This window comes from Podarcis vaucheri (assembly GCF_965113315.1).
Source record: "Podarcis vaucheri genome assembly, chromosome: 8".
Taxonomy (NCBI): Eukaryota; Metazoa; Chordata; class Lepidosauria; order Squamata; family Lacertidae; genus Podarcis; species Podarcis vaucheri.
The window spans coordinates 14518943-14543968 of record NC_138766.1 but is presented as its reverse complement, the minus strand read 5'-3'; the positions used below and the strand labels follow the sequence as shown (position 1 = coordinate 14543968).

General features: G+C 43.1%; 1 protein-coding gene across 1 annotated transcript in view; it reads left to right on the top strand.

Annotated features, from left to right (window-relative positions):
- The first annotated feature begins 1920 nt into the window (after nt 1-1920).
- FBXL7 (F-box and leucine rich repeat protein 7) overlaps nt 1921-25026 on the top strand; it is a 215568-nt gene continuing 192462 nt past the window's right edge. Inside the window, exons 1-2 of the mRNA XM_082234499.1 lie at nt 1921-1956; nt 20385-20440. The gene's annotated coding sequence lies outside the window, so the exon portion shown is untranslated. The remainder of the gene's footprint in view (nt 1957-20384; nt 20441-25026) is intronic.

Below are 25026 nucleotides of genomic sequence, written 5' to 3'. Positions count from 1 at the left end.
ACAGAGTCCCATGAAGCACGGCCCACTAATGCAAGAGGGAAACATTGGTGTGACTCGTGTGTGCAGGCGCTGATGTGCACAGGCTCTGAGGTAGTGTGGCTTACTTGCCTAAGGCAGCAAAAGATTTGAACCCAAGACTTCCCAGCGCATGATCAACTCTTAACCACTATGCTATGGAAAATCTTTGTTTGATAGGTGCCATTAACATTGTTTCTAAGAGTTCCATAGCAGATAGTTCGAAGCAATATTTATGGTTGATCAATACCTCATAGCTTGGATATATTCATATATTTTCTACCTTGGTCAACTGCTTTTTATTTTTTACCATTTGCTTCACTTTTGTCTGCTTTGGCACCGTAATTCCAGCTCTCTGAGCTATCCCTCTTTTGTTTGCTTCACATGCTTTCCTTTTGCCCTTTTGTTTTTCCTGGATGTTCCCGCCATGTTAGTGAATGTAACTTTTCCATTTATAGAAATCCTGTTAGTTGTTGAGTCTAGGAACCACTCACCATTCAACTATTGCCATAAAAGTAGTCTCTCTCCCTCTTTCTTTTTCAGTAAAACTCAGACAGTTGGGTGCGGGCAGGGAGCGATCCACTTGGCAAAATACGTCAAATTGATTTTATGGATAGATTTACCATTTAAGTCACACCAGGGATGATAACATCTGTCCGAGGAAGAAGCCAACTTGCTTACTAAGGGAGCTCAGAAACAAAATATTGTTGCTCTTAACTTTTTACTCCGAGTTGTGTAAGACAAACTGACATTAACAACGGTTTACTGTAACAGCAACAACTGCCACTAAGTTAGTGCGGTTCAAAATATACCGTATTTTTCGCTCTATAAGACACTTTTTTCTTCCTAAAAAGTAAGGGGAAATGTCTGTGTGTCTTTATGGAGCAAATGTGTGGTCCCTGGAGCCAAATTGCCCAGGGGCAAAAAGCAGATCATGCTTTCTTTATTTTTTGAAAGAGGGAAGTGGGTGTTGAAACAAAGCCGCTGATCATTTGCCGATCGGGGAGAAAGATAAGGGACGCTAGAGATAAAGGAGGCTGCCTGGGAGGGGGGAGGTAAAGACAGTAAACTTGCAAAGAGGGGAAACGGGAAGACTAAAGCAATAAGGAGAGAAATTAGAAGAAAAGGAGGAGCAAAAAACTGCTCCAGCTAAGGAAAAGACAATAAGGCAAACAAGAGGGAAGGGAGTGTTGAAAGGAAATAGCTGATCGGTGGGATCGGGATGCTAGCGGAGGCTGCCTGGGAGGGGGGAGGTAAAAGCCCATGGATCCTCAGGACTTTTACATTGGGTTGCCCCAAATTCACCATCAGATCACATAGCATGTCCATGGCTACAGCCTGCACCAAAAATACCACGCACCAACTGTTGCCTGGGGCTACAATGGCGCAAAAACATGGTTACAAAGCACGGATCCCCATGGATCCTCAGGATTTTTGCATTGGGTCACCCCAAATTCACCATCAGATCACATGTCTGTGGCCATAGCATGAACCACAAAAATCATACGTCCACTGTTTCGTTTCAGAATATTTTTTTCCCTTGTTTTCCTCCTCTAAAAACTAGGTGCATCTTATGGTCAGGTTGTTTTATGGAGCGGAAAATATGGTACATCAAAAAGCACCAGGGCAAAAAAAACATTGGGGACTCATAATATTTGCTTATTGTTCATTGCAGATCTGAAACCTTAGGCAGGTAGCAGAATATTCTTTCCCTAAAAAAGCCTTTTCTGTCTAGCATTGCATGCCCTGCCTCTTACATCACAATGCGAGAGTTCTGGTCTCCATGAGGATGAGCAGAAAACAGAAAGGAGGCTGCAGAGCCCTTTAGGCTCACTTTGAAAACAGGACTTGCTGAGTTGTGGCTGAATTCACAGAGGTCTGCCGCCATAATCTGTAACCGCAGCCATGGAGGGAACTGCTAGTCATAACGTCCACCACCAGGTAAGAGATGACCATTGGTCAGAGCCTAAGGGATAGAGATGGAATTGTTTTACGACCTTTAACATAACACGGAGCTTGGGGAGAAACAGAAATGTAGGAGGGCTTCTTGGAACTGATGATGCAGACAAGTATTGGCATGTAAAGGGCCTTCCATTTTTATTTTTGATAATAATTTAATATTAGTTTTCAATTACATTCCAATAAATGCTTCATTATAGCAATACCAATTTACAATACAATTACTAATACCAATCGTTCAAATACTGAATTATATAATTTAGATAAAGTGGGCTAGAATTGATGGTTGGTGATTTGCTTTGTTTCTGTGTTCCAAAATCTTATTCATTTCAATTACATTCCGGTCATCATAATAATTGTTATGTACTGAAGTTCTCACCCTGGGCCAGCAGGGGGATACTGTAGATAGTTATGCAAATGAAGGATCGAAAGTGACGTTCAGTGATTGGATAGTTTAGAAAACTGTTACAGTAACAAGGTACTGGAGATCTATATAAGCAGGCTGACTGAGCCCTTCAGCTCAGTTCAGTTCTGGCCTCAGAATAAAGAAGAGCTGTTTGAAGAATCGCTGTGTCGTCTGATATGTTCGTCCACAACTTAACAATAATGTCATTATACAACAACTGCAATACAGTGGTACCTCAGGTTACATATGCTTCAGGTTACATACGCTTCAAGTTAAAGACTCCGCTAACCCAGAAATAGTGCTTCAGGTCAAGAACTTTGCTTCAGGATGAGAACAGAAATCGTGCTCCGGTGGCGCAGCGGCAGCAGGAGGCCCCATTAGCTAAAGTGGTGCTTCAGGTTAAGAACAGTTTCAGTTTAAGAACGGACCTCCGGAATGAATTAAGTACTTAACCTGAGGTACCACTGTATTAATAACTTCTATTTGTGTTGACACATTGAATGATTTATAAAACTACAAGTGAGATACTCAGACTGTAACTTTGTTCTTCCTGTGTGTGGCAATTATTCTGTCTGTGGCGTTTCTCCTGTCCTTGTAAACTATTATGTCTATCTTTCCCCCCGGTTGTTGCTGTTATGCCTTGGGTGGAGCTGATATCCCACTGTTGTACCAGAAAATCCTCCCTCACTCTGTCCCATGAAGGGTCTTCATCTGATTCCTGAGGCAAGAAATGGGAAATAAGAAGTCTAAGGCAGCTTTAGGAAGGACTGAGGGCACCTCAAATCTTCCAGATTTGTTTATTTCATTTATTTGTTTGATTTCTATACCACCTGAAATATACTCAGTCGAGAGTGGATTTCATGCTCTTTATTCAGCTCATAGTGGTGAGGAGGAATGAAAGTCCCCTCAAAGTATCTGCTTTATATACATTTTTTACACAATGGGCTGCACATGATTGGCTAACTCTGGAATTCTCCTGTAGGCAAATCAGGTTGTGGATTCACTTCCATCTGGAGCTGGATTGGGTGGCTCCTGCAGACCAATCATACTGCTGCATTGTTCTAGGACCAATCAGACTGCTGCATTCTGAATCCTATTGTTCTAGGACCAATCAGACTGCTGCATTCTGAATCCTATTGTTCTAGGACCAATCAGACTGCTGCATTCGGAATCCTATTGTTCTAGGACCAATCAGACTGCTGCATTTTGGATCCTATTGTTCTGGGACCAATCAGACTGCTGCATTTTGGATCCTATTCAACTCAGTACATAACACCACCCTTTCCTATAACATCTCAGGGCGGTTCACAGAATTCGATACAAGATAAAAGCAAGTAAATAGTTAAAAACAAAACAGCAAAACAATAACCCCCTCCTTCCTACAGACACATTTAAAAGGCTGTAGAATATTAATCGGCCAAAGGCCTGGTCAATGAGGAACGTTTTCGCCGGCATGTTGTGATGCCGGGCTGTTTTGTGCAAAGCAACTCCTTTTTTGCTCGTGAACCTTGATTGGCAGGCTGTTGGGGGGTTTCTTTTGCTACCCATAACATAACAACCTGCTGGCACAGCCCTGCTTGCCTTACAAAAGTTTTTAATGGCTTTTCAGTTGGAACGATTTCCATCCGTGGAAGTAAACGCTATTTCTAAGCGTTACCTTTTGCTTCCCCAACCCCTTGCCTGCCTGCCTGCCTGCTCCGCTCTATCATGAGCTGGGCTTCCCCTGCATCGTAAACACCAGCACCGATTTGGCGCTGGAGGAAATTGCTGATTAAAAGTCCATTTCCAAGGGCCAAGGGTGCGCTGCTCAGTCAGTCTAGACTCCTAACTTGCCTCAATTAAAAGTTAATTTCTTCACAATGTTAATAGAAGGCCGTAATCCTGTCCACTTTACAACTTGACGTAAATCTGAACTGATGCCTCTACCTCCTGAAGTCATAGCGAGGTCACAGAGATCATTACGCTGGCAGCTGACATTGGCTAATCTTTTAGGCTTTAGTGGGTAATCAGTGGTTAGAATTAAATTTAACAAGAGAGCCTGATGTTGAGGGGTTTCCCTCCCCCTTAACTTTTGCCACCATTATCCATAGCACAGCCTTTTATATATTTACAGAAATATATTCTGTGGAATGAAACACTTTGCGTGTCGAGGTCCCCAGGGCCACCCCAATAACTCACACATCACACCAATATTTTTGTTTAAGGTTTTTGGCATAATTTTGGCCACAACTTTATTAAAATACAAAAATGTGAGTGGTTGCTTAGGCATTGGTTGCGACTAGCTGCCCCCACCGTGGGGGACAGACTGACATTCCGCACGCCTGCGAAAGTCAGAAAAGGGGAATACACTTGGGGGTAGCGACAGAGCAGGGAACCTGCCCCCAGCCCTCCCCAAATGCAACCAGGAGCTCTTGCAGTGGCCCGAGCCCCCTTGACAGGGTGGACAAGCAATAGTTAGCCCCCGATTCCTTTAACGGAATCCCTTGCAGCAGCAGCATTAGGGGGGCAGGCACAGCCAATCCATGCCCCTCAACCAACCAAACCATAGAACCAATGCCTAACCGCAACCTTACAAGTTGTGACAATTTGCTATGCAGTAGGCAAAAAACCAACTGGCCCCAGCCAATCAGCCAGATGGACAAAATTCCTACCAGGCCCCTGCCCCAAGAGCAGGCGACCCCATGACAGGCATAGCAAGGTCAAAGTGAACAACCCTAATTCTAGGGAGGGGGGACGGGCAAACCGATGCACGGGCAAAAAGAGGAAGCCCTAGCCTCGTGCAAGGAGTTTTAGCATTTCTGGCTGTCATTCAACAAATGGCAACATTAACTTCTTCCCAATGACAAGGGAAGCCCAATCACATCAGTGGCGAACGGTCAATTAGCCTGCCCCACAACTTTGGAGTGTCCTGGCGGCCCCCACCGCAACACGTGCTCTCCATGAAGGAGAACACGCTTTACAGAAATATATTCTGTGGAATGAAACACTTCCCCACAGGAATGAGAGAATGGATGGAGAGAATTCTACACAAGGGAGAGAAGGAAGCCAACAGGGTTCACAAACGCCTGTTTCCACTGTGTGAAGCCCCATGAGGTTTGGGAACCCAATGCATAAAACCAGTCTGTTTATTTCTGGGTGGAAGGAGACAAAGGTCCAAGGGTGAAAGGAGCGTAGACATGCCAAGATAAAGGACTCAGCTACATTAGTAAAGAAACAGCGATTTGAATGCGCTATAAACATATGACACCAGAGAGCAGGAAATTTTAAAATGCAGTTTTCCATAGAGATTTTTTTCTTTTGTTAATAATAATAATAATAATAATAATACCCTGCCCATCTGGCTGGGCTTCCAACCCTCTGGGTGGCTTCCAACAAAATATTAAAATACAGTAATCCATCAAACATTAAAAATTTCCCTACAATGATCTAATTTCTGATTTATTTATAGCGTGGTTCCCCCCCCCCCTGTGTTTAGATCCACCGAAGACTGCAACACATAAGGTTCTTGAAGCCTTAACTCCAGGTTTCGAAACTTTTGCTGTTTATGTACAAAGTGGGACCTGTGAACCCACAAGCCAGATCCAAAACAGAAAATGTGGATTTTCAGGTGCAGTGCAGATGAGCCTGAAAAAGAGGGGTGGCTAAATTATTAGGAGAGCTTAATTAGAGGCTTGTTCCTGCCTCCTAGTGGTGCTAGTAGAAAATGTAGGTAGTTGATTTGTAAGGCGAGAAGTGTCATGAGATGTCTCCTCACTCAGTTCTAGTAACTTGGGACCTCAGCCTGGAATTTCCCTCAGCGGGTGGAAATGGAAACATATATCCTGTTCTGCCACAAGAGTACATAACACAGATAGGCCTAATTTGTTATTACTTGGTGTGATGGAAGGCACTAAAGTCTTTTCATTTTTCAAACTGCATCTGTTTAGTCACCTTAAAGCTTGTTCATTCTTCGGCTTGCAATTTGAATTCCAGCCCTCTGTTATTCTCATTGCTAAAATTAGGCAGCAGTGGATTTAGTCCAGAATTACAATTGGACTTTTATTTCTCAATCTTGCTGTAGTGTGGACATCTCCCTTGGGCAGGGCTCTGCGCTTAAAGAGGTAACAAACTATTTTGTTAGGAACCATAGACAATATGTCTGGCTTCTTACATGAATCAAGAAAGGGGAGATTTTAATTGCAGATGTCTTCCAGATGGTGCTAATTTAAACAAAACATGTGCATGGAACAAAAGGACTTTAAAAAAATTAGAATGAGTGGTCGGTGGTAGTGAGATTTTATGCACTCCTTCAAACACATCAGCTTTGCTCTGTATGTGTTATGCAGTACTAAAACCGTCTCTTTTCCTTTTCTTACCAAATTGTCGTTATTTATATGCACATTCATTTCTGCAAGGTCTTCAATTCACTGATAACCTTTCCTCGGCTTATTACACATATGAATCTGTACTTCAAATTCCGCTGCCTGGAATGCAAAACGAGGCCCAAAAAGCCTGGAGGCAGATGAGCAGCCCGAGGAGTGAAAGGAAGGAGAGCTCTGTGTTTATCGGAGTTTATCAAAAAGCAGCAAGCCAGTTCAAAGTTAATCTAATCAGCATGTTATTGAATTAAAGGCTAAACGGGTATTTGAGGGCTTAGCTAGACATGACAGTAGCATGACCTGCGTCTTAAAATGTGGGTTGCACCGCTGTAAAGGCAGGGAAGGGGGCAATTTAAAATGGAGTGGCCAGCTGCTAGACTCTGGCCCTTCTTCTGGTGGGGTTCATAAAGAAAGTAGGCCACCGGAAAATAGTAGCATTGTGTAATATTTGGGTTTATTTGCAAATACTGTATACAAGCAGAGAATAGATGGATGCAAGCAGTTTCATCATCATCACCATCATCATCATCATCTTCATCATTTATTTATTTATACCCTGCCCATCTGGCTGGGCCTTCTCAACCACTCTGGGTGGCTCCAAGCAGAATATTAAAAACATGATAAAACATCAAACAATAAAAACTTCCCTAAACAGGGCTGCCTTCAGATGTCTTCTAAAAGTCAGATGGTTGTTTATTTCCTTGGTATCTGATGGGAGGGTGTTCCACAGGGTGGCGCCACTACTGAGAAGGCCCTCTGTCTTGAGTTCAATGTGGTTTACTCTCAGCTAGCTGTGAATAGCATTGCAGGGCAGCGTCACCACCAAGAAGGCCCTCTGCCTAGATCCCTGTAACTTCACTTCTTGCAGTGAGGGAACCAGCAGAAGGCCCACGATCCTAGACCTCATTGTCCGGCCTGAATGATGGAGGTAGAGATGCTCCTTCAGGTATACTGGGCCAAGGCCATTTAGGGCTTTCAAGGTCAGCACCAACACTTTGAATTGTGCTGGAAAACATAGTGGGAGCCACTGTAGGTCTTTCAGGACTGGTGTTATATGGTCTCAGCAGCGACTCCCAGTCACCAGTCTGGCTGCCATATTCTGGATTAGTTGTAGTTTCCGGGTCACCATCGAAGGTAGCCCTTCGTAGAGTGCATTGCAGTAGCCAAGCGGGAGATAACCAGAGCATGCACCACTCTGGCGAGACAGTCCGCGGGCAGGTAGGGTCTCAGCCTGTGTACCAGATGGAGATGGTACACAGCTGCCTTGGACACAGAATTGACCTGTGCCTCCATGGACAGCTGTGAGCATACTTGTAATACCAACAAAATCCATTGCCTCACATCAGATTTCCAGAGAAGCACCCCAACCTGCAAATGTCTTTCCCTTTCCAAAGTTCAAACCTTATTCTCTGCAGTTGTAGATGAAACAAGAAAGAGGCTGGTTGGTGCTGAAGGATAAACTTTTAAAAATATATCAGAAATGGCAAAAGGCAAACAGTTGCAGTGATTTTCTGGTGTAATGCAATACTTATATTTTCAGCTAGTGAAGTTGGTGTTAAAGCATTAGTCCTAATAGAAGGGAAATGCTGGCAAAACCACCACCATATCAGGATGGAAAGAGCACAGCTTCTTTCTGCAGGTGGAGTTAATTTTATTATTGTGATTTTTCACTAACAGATTAAACATCTATCCCAAGCCAGATACATACACTTAAATGTTTATTAAAATTCATCATGCTGATGAATTTTCATGATGATTAAGAAAAAATAAAATTGCAGACTGCTACAATATGTGGAGAGAATTCAACATGGAGAAAATTGGAGGCCAAAAGAACAGTAGTGGAGAGATTCTTCCATCCCTATTAGCAGGGCTGCGAAGGACCTTTGTCTGTGAGAGAGGCTTCAAGATCTTCCCTGCTAGTCACAGAGTACTAGGTTAAATAGATTTGACTGAAAAGAAAGCTTCATGTGCAGTTCTGGAGTTTGAGTTCAAAAACAGTTTTATTTCAAAACACTCCAGGGTTCCTGTCTGATCCCTGTGAGCACTGTTATGGGAATTCAGAGCACATTCCTTATGCTTTGTGAATTATACAATTCAAAAGTGTAATGAAGAAATATATATATATATATATATATATATATATATATATATATATGAGAGAGGGAGTTTTCTAGCAATCCCTAAGGGATTCTTAGTTAGGGAAGTTCCATAATTGTACAAAAGCCCCATGACTATATTTCAACACACCCTTTGCTTTTCAAACATGGAACTCAGTTGGGCTTTGAGGTATTTCAAAATGTGGTGGGAAGGTTTATAGGAGACAAGTGTGTCACATTTTGAAAAGCTCTTAGCTATGTGTTTGTGTTGGCTTAAAATTCAGCGTTACATTTTACAGTGGCAATATCTGCTCAGTTTTATGGTACGTTATAAAGGCAGAGTTAACCACGATAAATCTAGATAAGGCTATAAAATTCAATGTGACTGTAACTTAAAGACGTGGAATGGGAGGAAGCATAACATTTGACACATGGTCTCTTCCTAATGCATGTTTGCACTGGGAACTGAGTATGAATAGTCGGAGAATACCCTGCTAATATGCAATGGTGATTCATTCTAGTACCGACGTGCTCCTGTGATGTTGTTGCCAGTCAGACTAGCTTTGGACAGAACATCCCCCATCGTGGCTGGGGACGATGCTCTCTGCAGTTCAACTACAGCCTCAGGCATGCTCTCTAAAAAATGGTTTGCAGGTATAGAAATTGAGAAGCAGGAAAGGGACCCAAACAAGCCATTGTTTACTGCAACCTGCATTGCTGTGTTCCTGGCTAAGATGGATCAGCTGCCTGCACTGTTCCAGGTGGTCTAGCCATCAGAAACAGAGACATCATCATCACCACCACCACCATAGTTATACCCCACCCATCTGGCTGGGTTTCCCCAGCCACCCTGCCCGGCTCCCAACAGAATATTAAAAACACAATAAAACATCAAACATTAAAAACTTCCCTAAACAGGGCTGCCTTCAGATGTCTTCTAAAAGTCAGATAGTTGTTAACTTCTTTGACATCTGATGGGAGGGCGTTCCACAGGGCGGGTGCCACTACTGAGAAGGCCCTCTGCCTAGTTGCCTGTAACCTCACTTCTCAGAGTGAGGGAACAGCCAGAAGGCCCTCAGCGCTGGACCTCAGTGTCTGGGCAGAACGATGGGGGTGGAGACACTCCTTTAGGTATACTGACAAGACCCCCCTCTTGGCTTCACTGATGTGCTGCAAAGGAAAGCCATGCAATACATCTGGCACCAGTTTGTGCAGGAGTTGCCGGAAGGAGGAGTACAAGGCGCTATCCAACTGTCTTCGGGACTCCTGATTTGTGTGGATTTACTCCTTAGCCTTTCCTTCTCCTGAAGATATTCTTACAAGGCAGTGGAGGTTTAGGGTCAGAGTTTTCCTTCTCCTTGATAGAAGACCTTTGCAGATTGGTGAGCCTCATCTGCCTCTCACTCTACGGCACATACAGAAACCACCTTCTTCACTGTTGGACCCACTATTAGTCTCATCTGCGCAATCCACCAGAGCCAGTTTTTGCAGGCAAGGGAAGTCCCTTATTCACTACAGGTTTGCTTGAGACCCATCAGCTACGCTCATCTGGTTTAACTGGCAGGTTGAAGCCATTCCCAGGGTGTGGCTGCTGTCGCATGCTGACAGCTTATCTGGGAGCCACAGGTGAGAACTGAGTGCAGGGTGAGGAACCAAATGTGGACAAACGACCCCAGAAGGAACATGACATGTCCCCCACCAGAGGAACTATCTCTCCTCCAAAGATTCCATCAACAGTGTCTCCAAAAAATTTTACACATCACTTGGGAAAACAGGCAAACAAATGCAAAGTTCACCAGTGTGAAAGTGATGATTCTTCATATAAAATCTTATAATTTAAGTGTTGATTTCTTTAAAAAAAAGGTGAGAGCCAGTGTGGTGTAGTGGTTAAGAGCAGTGGACTCGTAATCTGGTGAACCGGGTTCGATTCCCCGCCCCTCCACATGCGGCTGCTGGGTGACCTTGGGCTAGTCACACTTCTCTGAAGTCTCTCAGCCTCACTCACCTCACAGAGTGTTTGTTGTGGGGGAGGACGGGAAAGGAGATTGTTAGCCACTTTGAGACTTCTTAGGGTAGTGATAAAGCGGGATATCAAATCCAAACTCCTCCTTCACCTCCTCCTCCTCCTCAACATCAACTTTGTTGGATTGGTCATGTTGTGTGGATGCCTGATTATCGTCTTCGAAAGCAACTACTCTATTCTGAACTTAAAAATGGAAAGCATAATGCTGGCAGTCAACAAAAGAGGTTTAAAGACTCTCTCAAGGCAAATCTTAAAAATGTAGTATAAACACCAACAACTGGGAAACACTGGCCTGCGAGCACTCCAATTGGAGAACAGCGTTTACCAAAGGTGTCATAGGCTTTGAAGACGCTCAAACTCAGGACAAAAGGGAGAAACGCGCTAAGAGGAAGGCACACTTGGCAAACCCTCACCATGATAAACTCCCACCCAGAAACCTATGTTCCCACTGTGGAAGGACATGTGGATCCAGAATTGGCCTCCACAGTCACTTATGGACTCACTGTTAGAACCGTGTTTATGGAAGACAATCTTACTTGGCTATGAATAATCACCAAAGAAGAAGAAGAAGACTATCTCTCCCCTAACACCCGGTACATGTCTACTGAAAAGTAAATCTGACTTGTGGGTATAGCAGGGGTGGGGAACCCATAGCACTCCAGATGTTATTGGACTGAGGTTACCATGAGCTCTAGCCAGCATGGCCACTGGTCAGGGATGTCTTTCTCCCTGGGGCACAGGATACCAGCTAGAATCCACTCCATTTCCCCCCCTAAACCTGTTTTGGATGCCTGCTTTCTCAGTAGAGACCAGATATTCAGGTTCACCCCTCTTTTCCCAAAAGAGCCAAGAGGACTTAATTTCAAACCCCAGAAGCCCTGCTCCTCTGATTGCAGGCAAGGTGGTGTCGGCTGTGCCTATAGCTGAGGATCAAGGTGCTCTGCATGGGATCAACAGCAACGGAAGAGGATAATCTATAGAAGATAATCCACACGCACATTTTAACAGGGCTCAATTTATATGAAGTCATTAGGAAACTACTGAAGCAACCTGATTGCGGGCAACAGCTGTCAGATTTATGTAGACACAGCTGTACGCCTCTTCGAACTGAACGAGCACAAAATTGTTCTTTCAAGATAAACCAGATTATCTTTAAGTGAGGAGAAAGCTGTTAAGTGAATGATATATAAATGGATGTGAATCATTTGGCAGCCACCAAGATGAACACCTGACGTACCCTCTAGGCTGTGGTGTAGCTAATAGCTAAATATGCTTCTGCTATGAACATTGATATCTAGGAGATGCTTCCCACCGCCTTCCCCTTGCCCCCGAGTTGAATCAAATAGCATTTGAAGCATGGATTTGTTATTCAGACACTATGTACACACCATACATTTAAAGCATATGCTCCCACAAAGAATTCTGGGAACTGTAGTCTACCCCTAACAAAGCTACAATTCTTAGCACCCGTAATGTATGGTTACCAGATTTTTTTCAATGAATCTGGGGACCCTTTTTTTTTTTTTTTTTTTTTGAAGCTGAGTAGCAACAGGGAGTCAGTAGTGGGGATGATGAGGCAAAAGACCCTGGGCCCAAGCACACATGCATATTGTATAAAGGTGCAAAGCCCCTCTTTCGCACCCTGTGAAACATAAATATGCAGTTTTTTTAAAACTGGGCAACGGCATGCTGCCTGCCCATGACTCCCAAGGCTTCCCTGATCTCCTACCCCTTTCCCCCTTTGTTTTGACAGATTGGGGGAGGCTCGGGAGTCGCGGGCAGGCGGCCGTTGCCCAGTTTTTTAACAACTCTGCACATTTATGTTTCACACTGTGTGAAAGGAGGGCTTTGCACCTTGCCTGGCAGAGAAACCGTGTGCCTTGCACCCCTCCTGGGCAACGGCCATCCGCCCGCAACTCTTGAGCCTCCCCCGATCTGTCAAAACAAAGGGGGAAGGGGGCAGGAGATCTGTCCCACCGGACGTCCCTGGTTCACCTTCAGCAGTGGCGACAGCAGCGAGCAGCTCCTGAAGCCAGCCAGAGCCAACTGCACTACCAAGTTGGCTCTGGGCTGCTGAGGCTGCCACTGCCATGTTTCCTGGGGACAAATTTGCAAATCTGGGGACATTCCGGGGACGGAATTTGTCTGGGGACAGATTTGCAAATCTGGGGACTGTCCCCAGGAACCTGGGACATCTGGTAACCCTACCTTAATGTCCTGATCCCCTGGCCTACCTAGCAGACAGACAGCGTGCAGAGACAAAAGTTCCAAGACCAGAAGCCAATCCACACAAGCCAAGTCCAAAAATAAGGAAATGCAGTCTGGGGTCAGCCCAGGTAAGCCAAGATAGGAGTTCAGCAGTCAGGGTACGTTCCAGAGTCAGTCTTGAAGCAGAAACCCATGAAGGTCCAAGGAGAATCCCAGGTGAGGTCCCTCAACATGGGCAGTTGGCCAGACCTCAGCTCTGATGCCTTCTTACACTAGGACTGCCGTACATCTGGGTTTTGCCATCTGGGAGTCGGGCTGTCAAAATGGTGTCTGGGCAGATTTTTGCCGAATCAGCAAAATGTCTGGGGAAACCCGGACTTATGGCAACTTGGCCATTATTTTTTTTAAAGAAAAATGCTATAAAAATCCAAAAGAAGCCCAAACACTTACGTTTTGGGGGAGATGTTCAACAACTTTGACCCCCCCCAAAAAAAGGTCAACCAGAGAAAAATGGCAAATGAAGTTACTGGACTATGCTGATATGGCTAAAATGACCAGAAGAGTCAGAAATCAGGAAGACCAAAATTTTAATAAGGAATGGGGAAAATATATAACTTATCTTCAGACCATTGCAAACAGCTAAACTCGTTAGTAGGATTGGAATATCCCTTGCAGTTTAAGTTTGAATTCTGGACATAATGGAAATGGCAAAGTATTTGGAGCATCATAAAAGATGCGGGAGGAAAGGATTAATAATAGGACCCACAAAGGGGGGGGGATGGAAATCCAGGAGATTCCTTGGAATCTTGTTTTTATGATTTGTGTTTGATTTTTCAACTTGAGGCAAGTTGAAAAACCAAATAAATGGTTTAAAAAAAGGTTAAAAAGGTCAACAACCTTGTTCGGATTTTCACTTCTGGGACTATGGCAACCCTATAGTGTCTGCTGATTGCAGCATCTGGGCTTGATGTGTCCTGGGACCCTCACCTGCTCTCAGCTTGCCCCAGCTGATGAATCACATGCCTCCTTGCTCACCTGGCCAGCTAGTGATCTAGGCTGCAGGCCCTCTGCTTCCTGGAGTGCCCGGTCCACTGTTCCCTACATCTTAGGACCTGCCATGTTCATGGGCAAGGGGGCCTCTCTGGTTCTGGCGAGGGGTCCTGCTGGCCGGCTTCCTGTGCCCTAGCCCCTGTCCCCTCATCATCCTCTGTCACCCTGTAAGTACTATGTCCACCAACCTCTCCTTCCCCCTCCCCAGATTCTTCCTGCGTGACCCGCTCTCAGCTGCCCCCCTTCGCTGGGATCCTTTTCCTCCTCCCTGAAATCACGACACTTAACAGACGACAGTTTCCAAGATTCTTTTAGGACTGTGTGCGTTTCCCATGCACTTTAAATAATGGTTTGTACACAGCCGTATAATCGTAGGAATGTGTAGCTCAGATTTTGAGAATATACACATTCTCATGTTTTGGACAGTACCGTTTCTTAAAGCACGCCAGATAGCCACAGTTAGCTCATATTGAAAGTATTAATCTAAGAGTTGTACATTGTTTCTAATTCCTGCCCATTCTTTTCTGAGTAACAGAAAGTTTCCTGGGACTCACTGCATGGTGTGGGATGGTAACTCTGCCTCTAGATAAAAGGCACCTACCATATTATTGCCCCTTTCTTCCCCCATTAATTTTCTTGCTGCCATTAAAAAGTTTACAGCCCCATTCATTTTGGTGGGGTTCTAAAAACATAACAAAAAATGATCTGTGGAGTCGTTCGCCAGATCAAGAACTCAAATGCACTATTCTCCTACTTCCCAGGATCCTTAAAAAGGCAAAATGCCAGTTTAAAACGTTAATGCGACTCAGTTTTCCCCCACAACTTAAGCCAGCCCAGTAAACACACGTCTTTGTGTAGATGTCAGCCAATATTGTTAAGGCCTGCATGTTTTAGTCTAAAGCTATTGCGTCTAAACACTAAAAGGATCCCTGGCAGGGGGTATATATTAGCAGAGGGTTTTGTTGTTAATTTATGGTTTGAGACAGCTCTTCGTGGAAAGCAACCGACTGGGTTTGCTGCAATTTAAGAAGCAGTCTTATTATTTGGTATTAGTGTTAAATTGCCCATTTTCATCTTCGCTAGTACTCAATAGGCAGACGTAATTTTAGGCTTAATGATTCTCACATGCAATTCTACTAGGATGGAAATTTTAAAAAAGTAAAACAGGAGTATTCATTGTCTGTATGGGAATGAATTTCCAAACCCGAGGGATTGTGAGACTCTTCACTTGGTTATTCCTTTTGCCTCTTTCCTGCGTTACTCACATTCACAAGTGGCGGTACAAGCGAGGTCCAAACATGCTTTTTAGTGCAGATTTAAAGAGTAAAAATGTCAGGCGAACATTCACGAGGCTCTGCTTAAAGTGTGTAAAGTTATCCCTAAGAGAGAGACCTGCTGATATAGAATCCATAAAAAGACATCCGTAGAATAATTGTGGAATAATACTTTGTTTCTTACAATAAAGGTAAAGGTACCCCTGACCATTAGGTCCAGTCACGGACGACTCTGGGGTTGCACGCTCATCTCGCTCTGTAGGCCAAGGGAGCCGGTGTTTGTCTGCAGACAGCTTCTGGATCATGTGGCCAGAATGACTAAGCCGCTTCTGGCGAACCGGAGCAGCGCACGGAAACGCCATTTACCTTCCCGCTGGAGCGGTACCTATTTATCTACTTGCACTGGCGTGCTTTCAAACTGCTAGGTGGGCAGGAGCTGGGACCGAACAACAGGAGCTCTTTCTGTCACGGGGATTTGAACCGCCGACCTTCCAATCAGCAAGCCCTAGGCTCTGTGGTTTAGACCACAGCGCCACTTGTGTCCCTTACTTCTTACAATAAGCATTTTTTAAATAACAATTTTTTTAAAAAATTGCCAGGTCCCCAAATTCCAAGACCATGATGATGGTGATCCACGGCTGCATGCTCTCAGCCAAACCTCATAGTGTTGAGAGGCTCATAAATGCAAGCGTTGTGCTCAAAAGTAGAAGCAGAGCCCGACTCTCTATAGAAATGGAAAACCTCTGTCTTTACATCTATTATAATATGCCTGCCTTTGTCTGAGTGGGACTCCAGCCCAGCTGTTTTGCATTGGCTGTAGAAGGAGAAACATAGAGTGCAGGATAGGACAGGGGCTGAAAAGCAGGGGTACTTTGAGGGTATTTCCAAGGAGGTGATGAAACGTTAGATGCCTGAAGGTGAAATAGGAGAGATTCTGGCCAAAAATTAGGAGGTATTTTAATATGACTGGGCAGTGTAAGTATGGGAACTGCACACATTCTACCGTAATATAATTGGTGTGCATACTGTTCCTGATATTGCCTGTTATTTCAGTGCTTAATATGCCTAACGTGTCTAGTTCCCTCCCACTTTTTTAGCTGCACATCATCAGCTTTCCCCATCAGCGGCGCAATTTGTGTTCAACTGCACACTAAAAAAAAAAATCCCTGAGAGGTGTGTTCAAGCATTCATAACTGTGTTGTATTCTGGCCATAATATTCAGACATTTCACTATACCACATTCCACCATCGTCATCATGGCTAATTAACATTTTTAGACCGCTTTCAAGTGTTCAGGGAAGTTTTTAATGTTTAATGCTGTATTGTGTTTTTAATATTCAATTGGGAGCCGCTCAGAGTGGCTGGGGAGGCTCAGCCAGATGGTATTATTATTATTATTATTATTATTATTAATAAATTTTATTTATACCCCGCCCTCCCCGGCCAGAGCCAGGCTCAGGGTGGCTAACACCAGTAAAATTACAGTAAAAACATAATAGGAAAAGGAAAAAAACAATTTAAAATACAGGTTAAAATGCAATTTTAAAATGCAGCCTCATTTTAAAAGTAGCCCATAGATCAAAACCATAAGGGGAGGAAAACATAAGGGTCAGACTGAGTCCAAACCAAACAGCTCTGTCTTTGCAGGCCCTGTGGAAAGATGTCAAGTCCGGCAGGGCCCTAGTCTCTTGTGACAGAGCATTCCACCAGGTCGGGGCCAGTACTGAAAAGGCCCTGGCCCTAGTTGAGACCAATCTAACCACCTTGCAACCTGGGACCTCCAAAATGTTGTCATTTGTGGACCTTAAGGTCCTCTGTGGGGCATACCAGGAGAGGCGGTCCCGTAGGTACGTGGATATAATATATTATTATTATTATTATTATTATTATTATTATTATTATTATTATTATTAATTAATTAATTAAAACCACTTCATATGCATTATCTAGTTGCAATGCTTACAGTAACCCCCATAAGTGAGTCTTATTCAGCATTTTACAGATGGAGGGCTGGGACCTGAGGCGGAAAGAAAGTTTCCAGCTGCTGAGTTCATGGCAAAAGCATGATTTGAATCAGGGACTTCTTGGTTTGTAGTTCAGTCCCTGAAGCTAAACTAAAAAGTGGGTATTTCTGCCCTGTGTGTTTTATGTTCAAAATGATAGAATCATAGAATTGTACAGTTGGAAGGGTCTGTGAGGGTCATTTAGTCCAGCCCCCTGTAACGCAGGAGTATTTTTGCCCAGCACGAGGCTCAAACCCACAAGCCTGAGATTAAGAATCTCCTGCTCTACTGACCGAAGCAATTCAGTGGTTTAAGATGGTAGATTCCTTTTCATGCATTAGAACATTCTTTGCATTGTTGCAATGCATTAACATGCTGAACAAATAGGCACATTGTTTTGTAAACGATCACCAGATGTGCTTAATAATATCTACTTTTCAATAGGCATTGAGCCTGCATCTGCACCATTCTTGCTAAAGATAGGAAGAGATGGAAATAGACAAGCACTGGGAGAGCATGTGTTCTCTATAGGCCTACACATCCCAAAATTCTTTGGAAGAAACTATGGCAGCTTGAGAAAGTAAGGGAGGGAAGCCCTGTGTGCTTGACTGGCCTAGCTCAGGAACGACAAGATGCTAGTTTCGGAAGCAGATTCTGTGTATACGAAGCTTTTATTAGACATAAATAGAAGCCCAATCCAAAAATCATCTGTTGTACTTAAATCCATTGAAATAAATGGGACAGGTTTAGCGTGGCTTAAATAGGTTCATTCGGCTGATCGCCGAAGAATTGATGCTTTTGAATTATGGTGCTGGAGGAGACTCTTGAGAGTCCCTGCAAGAAGATCAAACCTATCCATTCTTAAAGAAATCAGCCCTGAGTGCTCACTGGAAGGACAGATCCTGAAGCTGAGGCTCCAATACTTTGGCCACCTCATGAGAAGAGAAGACTCCCTGGAAAAGACCCTGATGTTGGGAAAGATGGAGGGCACAAGGAGAAGGGGACGACAGAGAATGAGATGGTTGGATGGTGTTCTCGAAGCTACTAGCATGAATTTGATCAAACTGCGGGAGGCAGTGGAAGACAGGAGTGCCTGGCGTGCTCTGGTCCATGGGGTCACGAAGAGTTGGACACAACTAAACAACTAAACAACAAATAGGTTCATTAATCTCAACAAGACTTCAGTGCAAATTTTTACTGAATTCACTAACTTTTACTGAATTTAGGTCGGTGTTTGCTCACCCAGGTTGGCTTATGAGAACAAAAAATCAAAATGGAAGCATCCTTTCCAAGGTCAGTTAAGAAGACAGCAGCAGCAAATACAAACAAACAAACCAAGGCAGTAAACATATGCCAGGGCTATACCATTTCTTACTCATATGATTGAATAATCCTCCATACAAAATAATTCCCTTCACATAGAAAGGTTCTAGCCTAGCTTACTAGGGGCAAAATTTTTAATATTTTTATTTCAATGGAAGAGCATTTCACTATGGACTCAGCTATACAGCTGCAAATAAAAGCTGTGCTGTAAAGTGCAATATACAAATGTTGCACTAGATGGCGACAGTGAGCTATGCCAAATTCAATGTATTTTTCAAAACGTTTCCCCAGCGTTTTTTATATGTGTGTAGATTCTACCTATGTGAGTGCTCAATTGTTGACTGAAGTGGTAAAGGTTGTTTGACCCACCAGGTCAGCCATGTTGAGATGGTGTTGCCTGGAATAGTATTCTATTAAAGCCTTAATCCAGCTGCCTGGTTCTAGATTTAGATCTTCTGGGAGCTCCCCATAACACAAAACAAAATTAATGGGAATATTATACAATATATTGACAAATCATTTATTTATGCATTTATTAAAAATTATTGTACAGTATGTATGTTTTTATGTACTTATTAAGATTTTATACATCCTTTCAAGCTGACTTAAAAGAAACATTAAACTGCATTTTGTAAGAAACCACAGCAAACAATATTAACATATAAAAAGGTGTCAAAAACAGGGCAGTTGTCGTCCAGGATGGGGAATCCAACTGGAGCAGACTTTGTGTTTTTTGCCTATATTTCTCTCTCCTCTACAATACTTCCCAGAGGACTGCTGTTGCAGGGAGGCGGGTAGTCAAACTGGAGCACTCTCTGAGGTGGTCTTTGTCTGTATCCATTTCTCTTCTCACAGGATAGTTGGAGGTAAAACCAACGTGTGGTAGATATGTTTGCTATATTGATGTCATATCAAAGTTGACTTTTCCGTGGCTTTGAAAGTGCTCATGTGAAAATGCTCTATTGTATACCCAAGTCACAACTAGGGATGGAATTTCTCGATTTCTCATTTTTCCAGTCTTAAATTCTGCTCTCCACATTTCTGCATCAACTTGAGTTTTTATAATCATTTTTAAATCCTCATGAAAATTCTCCAGCATTTTTGTGTGAATTTCTCCTAATAAACACATTTTTAATGCAGTTCTGGCTATGTACACATGCTTGCTAGTAATTTCTCCTAATATAATTCAGTTTTGGATGTTATTTTCACTAATATAGTTATTGTGAAGCACATTTGCCCCTAAAATGTATTTTGGTAAACACTGGTTGAAGGACTACATCACAAAATTCAAATAAGTGCAAATTTTGAAGGCTGGTTATGTTCCATTTGTCATATTTTTTAACCAAGTGTGAAAGAATTGACTTTAAATTCTCCCCACACCTAGTCATGACTTGTCATGTTCTGGTTCAACCCATTTTCCCCAAGCTGTTTTCAAGACACAGCATGTTGCAACATTCGCTCAGCATCTCGGAACCTACTGAAAAATATCAGCTAAAGCAGACTTCAAAACAGGCTTTTGCATTACTGAATTGAAATGCAATTCTGTGCCCTTTATCTGTTCCATTAGAAAGACATGAATACACATAGGCCAGTAACTGTAAATCTGACTGGGAAGATCTCTTAGAAAATGCAGTTTTTCTTATCACGTCTTCTTCTTTCTCTTGCCCAGATTTGCTGCGCACCCGGTATACCTGCTGAACGATGACGACCTGCCATCCTTGCAAGGTACAATTATTACAGCATTGACCCAGCCTAACATTTTCAGAATCTAATCTCCTTAGAGCCCAGCAGCCAGTTCCCTTTGTAGGCTGAGCTGTGGCAAGCTGCTGGGCAGCAAAGGTGATTTAAATCACACAATCAAAGGAAAGCATAATCCGCCCCATATGTTGGGGCTGCAATCCATGCAGACAGGAACGTGGGTAGAGAAGCCCTGAATCAGCAGTAGGGAAGACTGAAACCTATCCAAAACAGATTGTCTTAAGAACTGAGGAGAACGTCGAAGGCTGCAGATGAAGGGAGACTGTGGAGAAAAGGGGGTGGGTGGGTGAAGGTGTAGAATTTCGTAGACCAGCGGCCGTACCGTGAGAAAAGGAGACACAATGAGATTGATGCAATCTGGAGCTTTTTGCTTTCAGTATGTTCTGACAGTTGTAAAGTTTCTCAGAAAGGAAGACAAGAGATTTTGAAGTTGTACCGGGTGCTGGGGGTCCTATGCTGTGAAAAATGTGACAACCCCTTTTATCCTTTATACATTTTGCCCCCGCCCCATAAGAACAGATGTTTTGCTTCAATATTTCAGGCTTTTGGTTTGTGTGATCGCAGAGGGTGAACTGCAAGTGCCCAAATGTTGTTGTTGTTGTTGTTTAGTCGTTTAGTCGTGTCCGACTCTTTGTGACCCCATGGACCAGAGCACGCCAGGCACTCCTGTCTTCCACTGCCTCCCGCAGTTTGGTCAAACTCATGCTGGTAGCTTCGAGAACACTATCCAACCGTCTTGTCCTCTGTTGTCCCCTTCTCCTTGTGCCCTCCATCTTTCCCAACATCACGGTCTTTTCCAGGGAGTCTTCTCTTCTCATGAGGTGGCCAAAGTATTGGAGCCTCAGCTTCAGGATCTGTCCTTCCAGTGAGCACTCAGGGCTGATTTCCTTCAGAATGGATAGGTTTGATCTTCTTTCAGTCCATGGGACTCTCAAGAGTCTCCTCCAGCACCATAATTCAAAAGCATCAATTCTTCTGTAATCAGCCTTCTTTATGGTCCAGCTCTCGCTTCCTTTTTTTTTAAAATGATATTTATTAAAGTTTCAAAAAAGGTTACAGAAATAAGAAAAAGAGAAAAAAAGAAAAGAAAAAATACAAAATACAGAAAAATAAAAACACTTAGAAACAAATCAACCTTTCCATGTCTTGTCTTTCATTTGCTTGTTTCCCTGACCTCCTCATACATCCCTTTTTTGTATTCCAGTTCAGTTAGTTAATTCAGCAAATCCTTTCCCTCTTTGCTTTTATCCTAATCCTTTAACTTAATATATTGTAACTTTGGATTCTCATCTGTTAATAAACCATTTTTACATACTCCTTTATAACATTGCTGCTAAAACCACTTAACTTCATCCTGACATCATTCTAACATTCATTAATTTTGCAGTATTTCTGTAAATAGTCTTTAAATTTCTTCCAATCTTCTTCCACCGACTCTTCTCCCTGGTCTCGGATTCTGCCAGTCATTTCCGCCAGTTCCATATAGTACATCACCTTCATCTGCCATTCTTCCAGAGTGGGTAAATCTTGTGTCTTCCAGTACTTTGCGATAAGTATTCTTGATGCTGTTGTAGCATACATAAAGAAAGATCTATCCTTCTTTGGCACCAATTGGCCAACCATGCCCAGGAGAAAGGCCTCTGGTTTCTTCAGAAAGGTATATTTAAATACCTTTTTCATTTCATTATAGATCATCTCCCAGAAAGCCTTGATCCTAGGGCACGTCCACCAAAGGTGAAAGAATGTGCCTTCAGTTTCTTTACATTTCCAACATTTATTATTGGGCAAATGATAGATTTTTGCAAGCTTGACTGGTGTCATGTACCACCTGTATATCATTTTCATAATATTATCTCTTAAGGCATTACATGCCATAAACTTCATACCTGTGGTCCATAACTGTTCCCAGTCAGCCATCATTATGTTATGTCCAACATCTTGTGCCCATTTAATCATAGCAGATTTCACCGTTTCATCCTGAGTATTCCATTTCAACAGCAAGTTATACATCTTTGACAAAATCTTGGTTTTGGGTTCTAACAGTTCTGTTTCCAATTTTGATTTTTCCACCTGGAAGCCAATTTTCTTGTCCAAATTATATGCCTCCATTATCTGATAATAATGAAGCCAATCTCACACTTTATTTTTTAGTTTTACAAAACTCTGCAATTTCAATCTGTCTCCCTCTTGTTCCAAAATTTCCCAATATTTTGGCCATTTGGCCTCCATATTGAGCTTTTTCTGAGCCTTCGCTTCCATCGGTGACAGCCACCTTGGGGTTTTATTTTCAAGTAGGTCCTTATATCTTATCCAGACATTAAACAATGCTTTCCTGACAATATGATTCTTAAATGCTTTATGTGCTTTGACCTTATCATACCACAAATATGCATGTCATCAAAATACATTATTAAAACCTTCTTTGTGACCCCATGGACCAGAGCACGCGGCACTCCTGTCTTCCACTGCCTCCCGCAGTTTGGTCAAACGCATGCTGGTAGCTTCGAGAACACTGTCCATCCATCTCGTCCTCTGTCGTCCCCTTCTCCTTGTGCCCTTCACCTTTCCCAACATCAGGGTCTTTTTCAGGGAGTCTTCTCTTCTCATGAGGTGGCCAAAGTATTGGAGCCTCAGCTTCAGGATCTGTCCTTCCAGTGAGCACTCAGGGCTGATTTCCTTCAGAATGGATAGGTTTGATCTTCTTGCAGTCCATGGGACTCTCAAGAGTCTCCTCCAGCACCATAATTCAAAAGCATCAATTCTTCTGTAATCAGCCTTCTTTATGGTCCAGCTCTCGCTTCCATACATCACTACTGGGAAAACCACAGCTTTAACTATACGGACCTTTGTTGGCAAGGTGATGTCTCTGCTTTTTAAGATGCCATCTAGGTTTGTCCTTGCTTTCCTCCCAAGAAGCAAGCGTCTTTTAATTTCGTGACTGCTGTCACCATCTGCAGTGATCATGGAGCCCAAGAAAGTAAAATCTCTCACTTCCTCCATTTCTTCCCCTTCTATTTGCCAGGAGGTGATGGGACCAGTGGCCATGATCTTAGTTTTTTTGATGTTGAGCTTCAGACCATATTTTGCACTCTCCTCTTTCACCCTCGTTAAAAGGTTCCTCCTCACTTTCTGCCATCAAAGTGCCCAACTAGGAAGGCACTAATGTGAGCAATTTTCTCGTAATTGTCTCATGCGGAGCTAATTTGTCGTGTCCCAGACCTTCCTCGCTCTTGCCTCTGCGTACCCAACAAAATAGTTCAGCGTGCCCACAATTCTAGACACAGCTACTCGAGAGTAAGCCTAATCAGAGGTGTAGAGAAAGAGCGGTTTGACCCAAAAGTCATGAAACTGACCCAGTAATGTGAGGAGAAATGGGTTCGATCATTTGCCTCCTCCTTGTATGAATATAGAGTGATGATCTAAATACTATTATGTATATAGTACATTAACTGATTTACCTCATGAAAAATAACACATACATTATCCTATATATAAGACATCATTATCTCTCCCCACTCCACGCACAGATAAAAATGCTCTGCTGAATCATTTCACCAAGTTATGAGCATGTTTACTTGGAACTGAGGAAAATCCCATTGAACTCAGTGGGGATTACCTCTGATCTGACATGTATAGATTTGATGGGCAGCTTAGACCCCACACCTAACATCATGAAATCAGGTGTTGGGCGGCTGGCTGTGGCTTCATGCTCCGGCAGTGGTGCAAGGCCCCATTAGCTAAAGTGGTGCTTCATGTTAAGAACAGTTTCAGGTTAAGTACACACCTCCGGAACGAATTAAGTACTTAACCCGAGGTACCACTGTATTTGATGCACACTTTTCACCATTAATAAACCCTCTGTTTCCTGCACAAACAATCTGCAGCATGGTATCTATTTTCCTTCCTGCAAAATTCTGAAATGTCTATTTCATTGGTCTATTTAGTACAGTACAGTGGTACCTCGGGTTAAATACATAATTCGTTCTGGAGGTCCGTTCTTAACCTGAAACTGTTCTTAACCTGAAGCACCACTTTAGCTAATGGGGCCTCCCGCTGCCACCGCGCCGTCGGAGCATGATTTCTGTTCTCATCCTGAAGCAAAGTTCTTAACCCGAGGTACTATTTCTGGGTTAGCGGAGGCTGTAAACTGAAGCATATGTAACCTGAAGCGTATGTAACCTGAGGTACCACTGCATAGTCTATGCTGATTGACAAACTTTAAGGTCTCAAGCAGAAGTCTCCTTCCCAGGCTGTTTTCTTGAGACCCATTTAACTGGAAATGCTGAGAACCAAAATTGGGACACCCAGCAGTCTATGGCTGTTTGAGCATCCAGAGTGATGAGCGGCTAAAGAAATAACTGATCGTATACAATAGTTTGCATTTTCTAATACTTGAGACAATGGCCACTTGTAATTAGCTTTACATTTTGAAGGGTCATGTTAACGGAACAGCAGTGGAGTTTTTAAAAAAATGTTTGTTAAACTGCCTGATCTTTGCATTTAAAATAACCATAAAATGAACATATTACCAAGGATGATGTTTTTATTTCAAA